Here is an 8039-nt window from a genome sequence, read left to right as displayed (position 1 = left end):
CTTTGTGCAAAAGCAGGAGTCTGGAGAGATCTGGAAATACCTTCTTATCCTCAGTCTGGCTCCTCATGACCTCCAGTGGCCTCAAGGAGAAGGAATCCAATATTTGTGCTGCTCCTCAAAGCACTATCTCTTGTCCTGACTTCATGTCTGACCCTGAGTTCACTTGTGATACTGCTTTTCTTGTCTTAACTTGGATTTTTAAGTCTTACCCCTCTTCTCCTGAAACTTGGCTCTTGGCTTATCCTTGGTTTAGAGTCACCACTCTGCTCTCTGAAATCTGATCAACTGTCCTGGTTCTTCCCTGCTGCAGGACTAGAGTTTAACCCATCATCTTGAGATTATGAGAGCTTGGCTGAGCATATATGGCATACATGGTGTCATAGAAGAGGGAGATGATGGTAAGATGAAAGGCATAGGTGGAGAGAGCTTTGCTTTTGGCTTTCCAGGAATGCATCCTTCAGATGACCAGGGTAACAGTGATAGCAAAGAAGGTAAGCAGAACAAAGTGGGAGAATGGCCTCAGTCTTGGTAATTTCACCACGGGCCAGGAGGAGCATGGGGAGGAGGAGGTCACAGGAGCAGTGAATCATGATGCTGGGGCCACAGAAGGGCAAAATGAAGATGTCATTCTGTGTGGCCACATTGCTGATACCAGCAACCAATGGCCTTTTAATGGCCTAGGATGAGTAATACTGGGGGAAGTAAGAAAACTGATATCAAATGAGCATCAACTATGAATCATGCTATATGCTAGGCTTTTTACAGTACAAGTGTTTAATCTTCACACAACTTTTTTGTTTACAAATTATGCCAGGTTTAGACATCAGTCCAAAACCAGATTTAGATGTCAATACTGTCTTATTATATAACCCATGTAATTTCTATTTCTGTATCTACATTTTTCTGTCCCATCATTTCTGGTTTCATGGTGAAGAGACATAAGAAATGTTGGGAGCATGGCTGATGAGCCTGGGTAGCTAGTAGGACAACCTTTTATCCTTGTTGTCATAAGGTCTGTGGCTTCATTAAACATTCTCCACTCAATAGAAATAATGAAGGAGATAAAATAATAAAATAACACAGGTTAGAGAAATTATTCAGTGTAAGGATGACTATTAACAACAGCTAATATGTGCTGGGCACTAATTAAAGGCCTGACATTGTTCTCAGCACTTAATAGATGTTAAATCTCATTTAATTCTCACAAACCCCCTTATGAGATAATTAATATTAACATACTCATTTTCTTGGACAAAGAGAAGAAGGTCATACAGCTTTATGTAACAGAGCTAGAATCTAGTCCTAGGTCTGGCTATCTCCAAATTCCATGGTAGGAACCTGAAGGATATACTATCTCCCTAAGGAGGAAAAAACAGCGAGACTGGACAAGACTGCACAGACACAAACACCAAGCTCCATGGAGCCATCACAGGGACCCTATAAGGCTTTGGGTCTAAATTCAAGATGATTTATTAGGGGTTATTTTAATTGCCTCTTGTTATGTAAAAAGCCACCTTAAAACATAGTGTCTTTTTTATTTATATAAATTTATGGGGTACAGATGTAATTTGTTGCATGCATAGATTGTGTAGTGGTCAAGTCAGGACTTTTAGGATCTCCATCACCTGAATAACATACATTGCATCCATTAAGTGATTTCATAGTGTCTTAAAACTACAAGAGTTTTTATTTCTCATAATTCTGAGGGTTGAAAATTTAAGCAGGGTTTGGGTTAGTGGTTCTTCTGTTCCACATAGTATAGATGGGGGTCACTCACTCAGCTGTGTGTAGCTGGTGGCTGGGCTGTCCTGGAAGGCCAGCAAGGTATTCCTCAATGACTGACCTTAGTGTTTTTCCATGCAGCCTTTCCATGTGGCTAGTTGGGCTTCCTCCCAGTACGGTGGTCTCAGGGTAGACTTTGATGATGGAAGAATTGGAAGTTGATGGTTGACTTTAAGGCTAGACTTGGAACTAGCACATTGTCATTTCTGCTATAGTGTCTTGGTCAAAGCAAGTCACAAGTGGAGTTGTCAGATAAAATACACAATGTCTAGTTAAATCTCAAGTTCAGATAAACAATAAATAATTTTTGGCATGCGTATCATATGCAATATTTGAAACATACTTATATCAAAAAGTTATTTATTGGTTATCTAAAATTCAAATATAACTGGATCTTCTGTAAATTCATTTACTAAATCTAACCACCCTAGTCATAAGACTAGTCCATATTCAAGGGGAGGAAAACAGATCCCCCCACTTGATGGGAGGAGCAGCATGTGCATTCAGGCAGGGAAAGAATTAATAATGGCCATCCTTGGAGACTATACCTTAAGGGTCTATGAAAGACTTCCTGAATTGTGGTTACAATATAGTACAGCAGTTAAGCCTGGGTACTCCAGAGTCTGGCTTTCAATCTTGGCTCTGCCACTTGATAATTATGTCATCTCAGGCAAGTTATGTCATGCTTCTGTGACTTAGTTTCTTCATCTTAAAAGTGGGGATATGAATGGTTTGTGCCTCACGGAGATAGTTAGGGGGATTTATGAGAAGGTGAAAGTAAAGTGCTTGTCACATAAGAGGTATTTGTTAAAAGTTAGTTATTATTTAGGCAAGATTTCAAGTGAAGGCCTGGCTAATGTTCCAGTCCTGTCTTGTCAGAGAGCAAAAGACTAAAAGGGCCCCGTGGTTCCAACTCTCGGCATTGCTCAGAGGATCACACCTAAGATAAGCACCATTCCTTTTTTTTTCTCTTTTTTAAAATTATCTTTTAAGTTCTGGGGTACATGTGCAGATTGTGCAGGATTGTTACATAGGTATACACGTGCCATGGTGGTTTGCTGCACCCATCCCCCTATCATCTACATTAGGTATTCCTTCTGATATTATTCCTTCCCAACTCCCCCACACCCTGCTATCCCTCCCCTAGCCCTCATCAACTCCCCAACAGGCCCTGGTGTGTGATGTTCCCCTCCCTGTGTCCATGTGTTCTCATTGTTCAATACCCACTTATGAGTGAGAACATGCGGTGTTTGTTTTCTGTTCTTGTGACAGTTTGCTGAGAATGATGGTTTCCAGCTGATGAGCACCATTTCTAATCATATCCTTGTATTGGCAGAGTTGTACCTTGGCACTTTCCTCAGTCTTACAGTGAAAACAAGCTAACATACACATTTTTGACATGCCTAAATTGGGAAATCCACCCAAGTAACAGAATAGTAACTCAGCTGTGTTACTCTCCCAGGGTTATAATCATGCTGGGACCTGTGATCTGAGATTAATGTAGCACAGAGGACAGGGCCTCAGGAAGAAACAAAGGAAAAATGCAGAGTTTGCATGAAGCCAATACTGGGTTGAAGAAGCTGAGGCTGAGAAATTTGGGCGTTTAGGAAAAGTACCAGCATGATCCTTCTAGCCTGTGCTTGTTGTAAAATGAAGATCTCTTCAGATTCCTTGAAATATGAGAACAATTTGAACAGAGATTTCTGCTGTGGTGAGAGCACGAAAAAGCAGCTAACTTCATCCCTTTTGCCTTTTTCACATTCATGAGCAGCTCTCAGCCCCATGGCTAATAAGTGATCTGTGAGCTGGCGTCTACCAGAGATCACTGATGTCTGGTAAATTGAGAGTGTTTAGCCATGTGTGAATTAGATTTAACCATGGGATGTGATGATCACACTGAGTAAAAATGTCTGCTTGACAGAAATTGATGCTGGGAGCTTAAGAATGGCTTCTCCTGGGACCTCTTCTGTGAGGACCTTGGCTATGGGGATCCAAGGTGAGGCCGCACATTTAGACAGATTATCTGAGCACAATTCTGGTGAACTGGAGACATCAGAAGAGGAAGAGTCATGAAGGCAGAGATGCCTGAGAATATGTGGAAGGATCTCCATTTGCTCATAGATCCTAGTCTTTCTCTGGTCTTCCTTCTTGCTTTAGTCTTTCTAGGACACCATTTGAGAACCCCCAGCCTTGCTCACAGCATTTGTTTGCTGATACTTTGTGTGTACAGAGTGATTAACGTCATTTTTTACAAAGAATTGTATTTCCAAGCTTAAAAGCACAAGTGAATAGCAAAACTATGCTGTTGGAAACAAAAATAATACTGGGGGAAAGCTGCAGAGCTCAGACCCTGAGGTCAGATCTCAGATGTATCGTTCATCTGGCAGCAGTTCACAGATCTGCAGACATAGCGCTTTCTCATAATAACAGCTCAGGAGGGCTGGCCTTGAAACCTCAGCCTCTTAGAATGACAGCAAACATCGTACTCTGTAAGCAGCTGGGAGAGAAGAATGGGGCTCTGAGCATGACCGGTGCCCCTTCCCTGGAGCATATCCATCTTTGAGGAGCATATCCACACACTGCCTGTGTATTGGGCTTGCTGTCCATCTCTCCCAATCTCTTGGGGCTGGTGGCCAGTTTCTCTGAGGTCGTGGAGAGGGTGGGGATGAAGTGGATTGTGACACTCTGGGGAGGTGGACCAAAGTTCAGTACCCTGACCTGTGGAGGAGGCAGGATGACCACCTTCCTGGCAGTGTCAAGGAATCTTCTAGACGGTATCATGCCCTTCCTGTGGTACTAGTGGCCTCGGACCAGCTTCAACTGGAGATGTGTTCAGACTGTCTTGGAATGCATTCTCCAAGGGAAGGCCCCTAGCTCACCTATGTTTGGCTCCTTCCATCCTGTACTGCTTAGTTCCCATATGAGTCAGTGGGGATTGGCATATGTGTGATTACTCTAGGGACAACACTGGGAGTTGATGACTGGTGGCCCAGAGTTGTCTCTGGAGGTGATGCCTGAAAAGACATCCCACTTGCTGAGTGACAGCTGTCAGCCACTGGAGAGCTTGAGTTCTTCACTAAAGATCCTCATGCCAGGGCTGACCCCTCTCACCCCAAAGTCCTCTAGGATTGGTATAAATGAATTTGAGACCCTTGAGAACAAGATTAATATACAGGGATCCAAAGCGATGTTTTCCCCTTTTCTGTCTAAATAAAACAAGTAATTTTAGAGATCATGTCTCTATCCCACATAGGGAACACCTGAGATCCAAGATAGTTAACTAATTTTTCTCAGGTGATGGAGCCAGCAGTCATCGGTAACAATAAGCATGCATTTAATACTGACTGTTTGACAGCACTGTGATCTGTTGTAGCCCAGTGCTTTGGTGGTCAGTCCAGGACCACAAACTGGTCTTTTATCTGCAACTAGATCTGCCCCTGCTCCCTGCAGCCCCACTTTCACCTGATGGAAATTTTCTGATCTTCTGGTAATGGGTGGGCTCTAGGCGATCTAAGACATAGTGTACATACAGATTTAATTCAAATGCTCTTGAGATCAGTAACACTTGACTTAATCTCTCGTCTGCTGACTCTTACCATGTTCTATGGAAGGTCGTTTTAGGTGAAGGGAGACAGGTGGAAAGAACTGGCCCCATTTGGAGATGGGGTGTGTGGGGCCAAAGGAGTTGGATGCCTTGTCTGTCTGGGCAAACTTAGCTGCTCCTGCCCGCACTCCTGCCTTGTCTACCTTCCATTCTTTTTAGGCCACTCACTTGTCTATTTCTGGGAATTCTGTTGACTCCTTAGTCTATGACTGCATTGCCTAGGGCCATGGGGTGGTGTGTGCATAGGAATGGGTGAGGTTAAGAAGCAAAGTCTGCATTCACCAGGGTGATGAAGGAGGGGTTTGCACCCTCTTCTCTGTTCCTTGGTCCTTTGTGTCTCTTTAGCCCTAAGGGAATTTATTATTCAAAGGGAAAAATCTCTGCTAAGCAAATGACTTCTTTCCACGACGAGATTGCAGTCTGTCAACTCCTGAGTCTGGGACAGAGTGTTAGGGTGGTGATGGTGATGACGGGACTGCTTGGAGTCCACTATATATTTAGTATGTTAAGAAAAAACTACCTCAAATCTGTAAATAAGGCCAGGAGGTAATTCCAGTTTCATTTTGAAGCACTGATCAACAGATTCAGCCATGGATTACTTAATTTTCTAAGGAAGTGTTTTATTTTGACATCTATGAGCAATGAAGAGGTACGACTCTGTAGAATTACACATGAAGGCGGAGGTTTTGCCCCATAAAGATGCAATTATATCTTTGTCTTCTTCACGGGGCTCAAGCCCAGCTGTGCTGGTTCACCCAAACTGCCGAAACCTCCCTTTTTTCCTCCCCTCTGGACCCTTGACAGTAAAAGTTTTATTATTTCCCACTTCCCCTTTATACCAACCACGTTCCTAGCCCTGTGCTTTCTCTTCTCACCAGGTGGTTCATAAGTTAAAGTAATTAAGTGAATTGAGGAACTCGAAGTTAGAGGGAACCAGGTAAAACACAAGCCATCTACATCCTACCTGCTGCTACTTCAGACTCCAGGCAGGTTGTCAGGGATGTGGGGATTCTGCTACACACACGGAATGAAATTCAAGCCCATTTTATTTGTGTCTCAAAAAGATATTTAACCTCAGTTAACATTTTAGTTTCATAATAAATCCCACCTCCTTTCCTTAAAATTAGTAAGACTGATTTCTGTTATAATAGAAGAGGGTTTGTTTAAAGACATAAAGGTAATTTGATTTTGATTAAACAGAAGTTTGCGGCATTCTCCTTGCTTCTGTGGTTGTGGCCTTGCTCCTTCTGTGTGGGAAAAGAATCTAGGCCCTTCCATGCGCATATGGGTGCAGGTGCCCCAAAGTTCTTGTGGTTCCCCACTAGGTCTCTGGGAGGGGGCATGAACCGGAGTCATGGGTAGGACTGCCAGCACCCAAAGGATCACCTTCGAGGCAGATGAGAATGAGAACATCACCGTGGTGAAGGGCATCCGGGTTTTGGAAAATGTGATCGATGGAATGAAGAAATCCTCTCCATCTGGCTCGAAGTCTCAGCAGTATTCTGGTGCTTATGGTGCCTCAGTTTCTGATGAAGAATTGAAAAGAAGAGTAGCTGAGGAGCTGGCATTGGAGCAAGCCAAGGAAGAATCTGAAGATCAGAAACGACTAAAGCAAACCAAAGAGCTGGACGGAGAGAGGGCTGCTGCCAATGCGCAGTTAACCAGAGCCATCCTTCGGGAGAGGGTATCAAGTGAGGAGGAATGCGCTAAGACAAAGCACCTGGCTAGGCAGCTGGAAGAGAAAGACCAAGTGCCCAAGAAGCAGGATTCATTTTACAAAGAGCAGCTGGCTAGACTGAAGGAGAGGCGCTGAGTTCTACAAAGTCACCACTGAATGATATCAGAAAGCTGCTGAAGAGGTGGAAGCAAAGTTCAAGCCATGTGAGTCTCATCCAGTCTGTGCTGATCTGCAGGCCAAAATTCTTCAGCGTTACTGTGAGAACACCCACCAGACCCCCAAATGCTCCGCTCTGGCCAGCCAGTATATGCACTGTGTCAATCATGCCAAGCGAGCATGCTTGAGAAGGAAGGATAAAAACTTGGAACAAGCAAAACACTGTCAACATTAATTCCAGAGATGGAACTTTTTTTTTTCCTAGTAAGAAAACAACCCATTTGAAGAGAAGACCACTAATGAGAAGACTACTAAAGAGAGACACCAGAGAATGGATTCAACAGAATCATACTGCATTTCGAACAGCAGCACTTTGAAGGGCCAAAGCCTTGACCAGGGATCAGTCATTAAATGACACCCTTCAGTATTAGTAAACCCTCTTATGATGATTTTAAGAGAAGGGTGGCCCTCTCCACCTTTTGGTACTTTCTGTTCAGCTTCCACTGACCATAAAATGTTTGTCTTCTGAGCAAGCCCCATCATCTGGTGAAGCTCCACCCTAACAAAGTGGGATGGGGTAGGGGGCTAAATGAATTGGAGTAGGGTGAGGAGAGAGCCAGAAAACGTAGCTCTCAGGGCAGCAGTGTGGGGTGGAATTGTCTAGGCTGCGGGATGTTCGTTTTCTCACTCTCTTTTCTCCTTTGATAATATAAGAGCAATTTCATTTTAACTTATTATGGTGATCATACAGGCAAGAAGCAAAAAGGAGAGAAAATGTACCTATTTTACTGGAATAATGTTTATGATTACAAGTGAGAT

General features: G+C 43.5%; 1 pseudogene; it reads left to right on the top strand.

The window, feature by feature from the left end:
* The first annotated feature begins 6740 nt into the window (after window positions 1-6740).
* Window positions 6741-7455, top strand: LOC105733793 (MICOS complex subunit MIC19-like; annotated as a pseudogene).
* Window positions 7456-8039: the final 584 nt, after the last annotated feature.

Source organism: Aotus nancymaae, unplaced genomic scaffold, assembly GCF_030222135.1.
Source record: "Aotus nancymaae isolate 86718 unplaced genomic scaffold, 86718_ANA_hifiasm-v0.15.2.pri h1tg000059l, whole genome shotgun sequence".
In the NCBI taxonomy this organism is placed as follows: domain Eukaryota; kingdom Metazoa; phylum Chordata; class Mammalia; order Primates; family Aotidae; genus Aotus; species Aotus nancymaae.
Note: the sequence above shows the minus strand (reverse complement) of the source record. Positions and strands in the feature narration are given on the sequence as shown.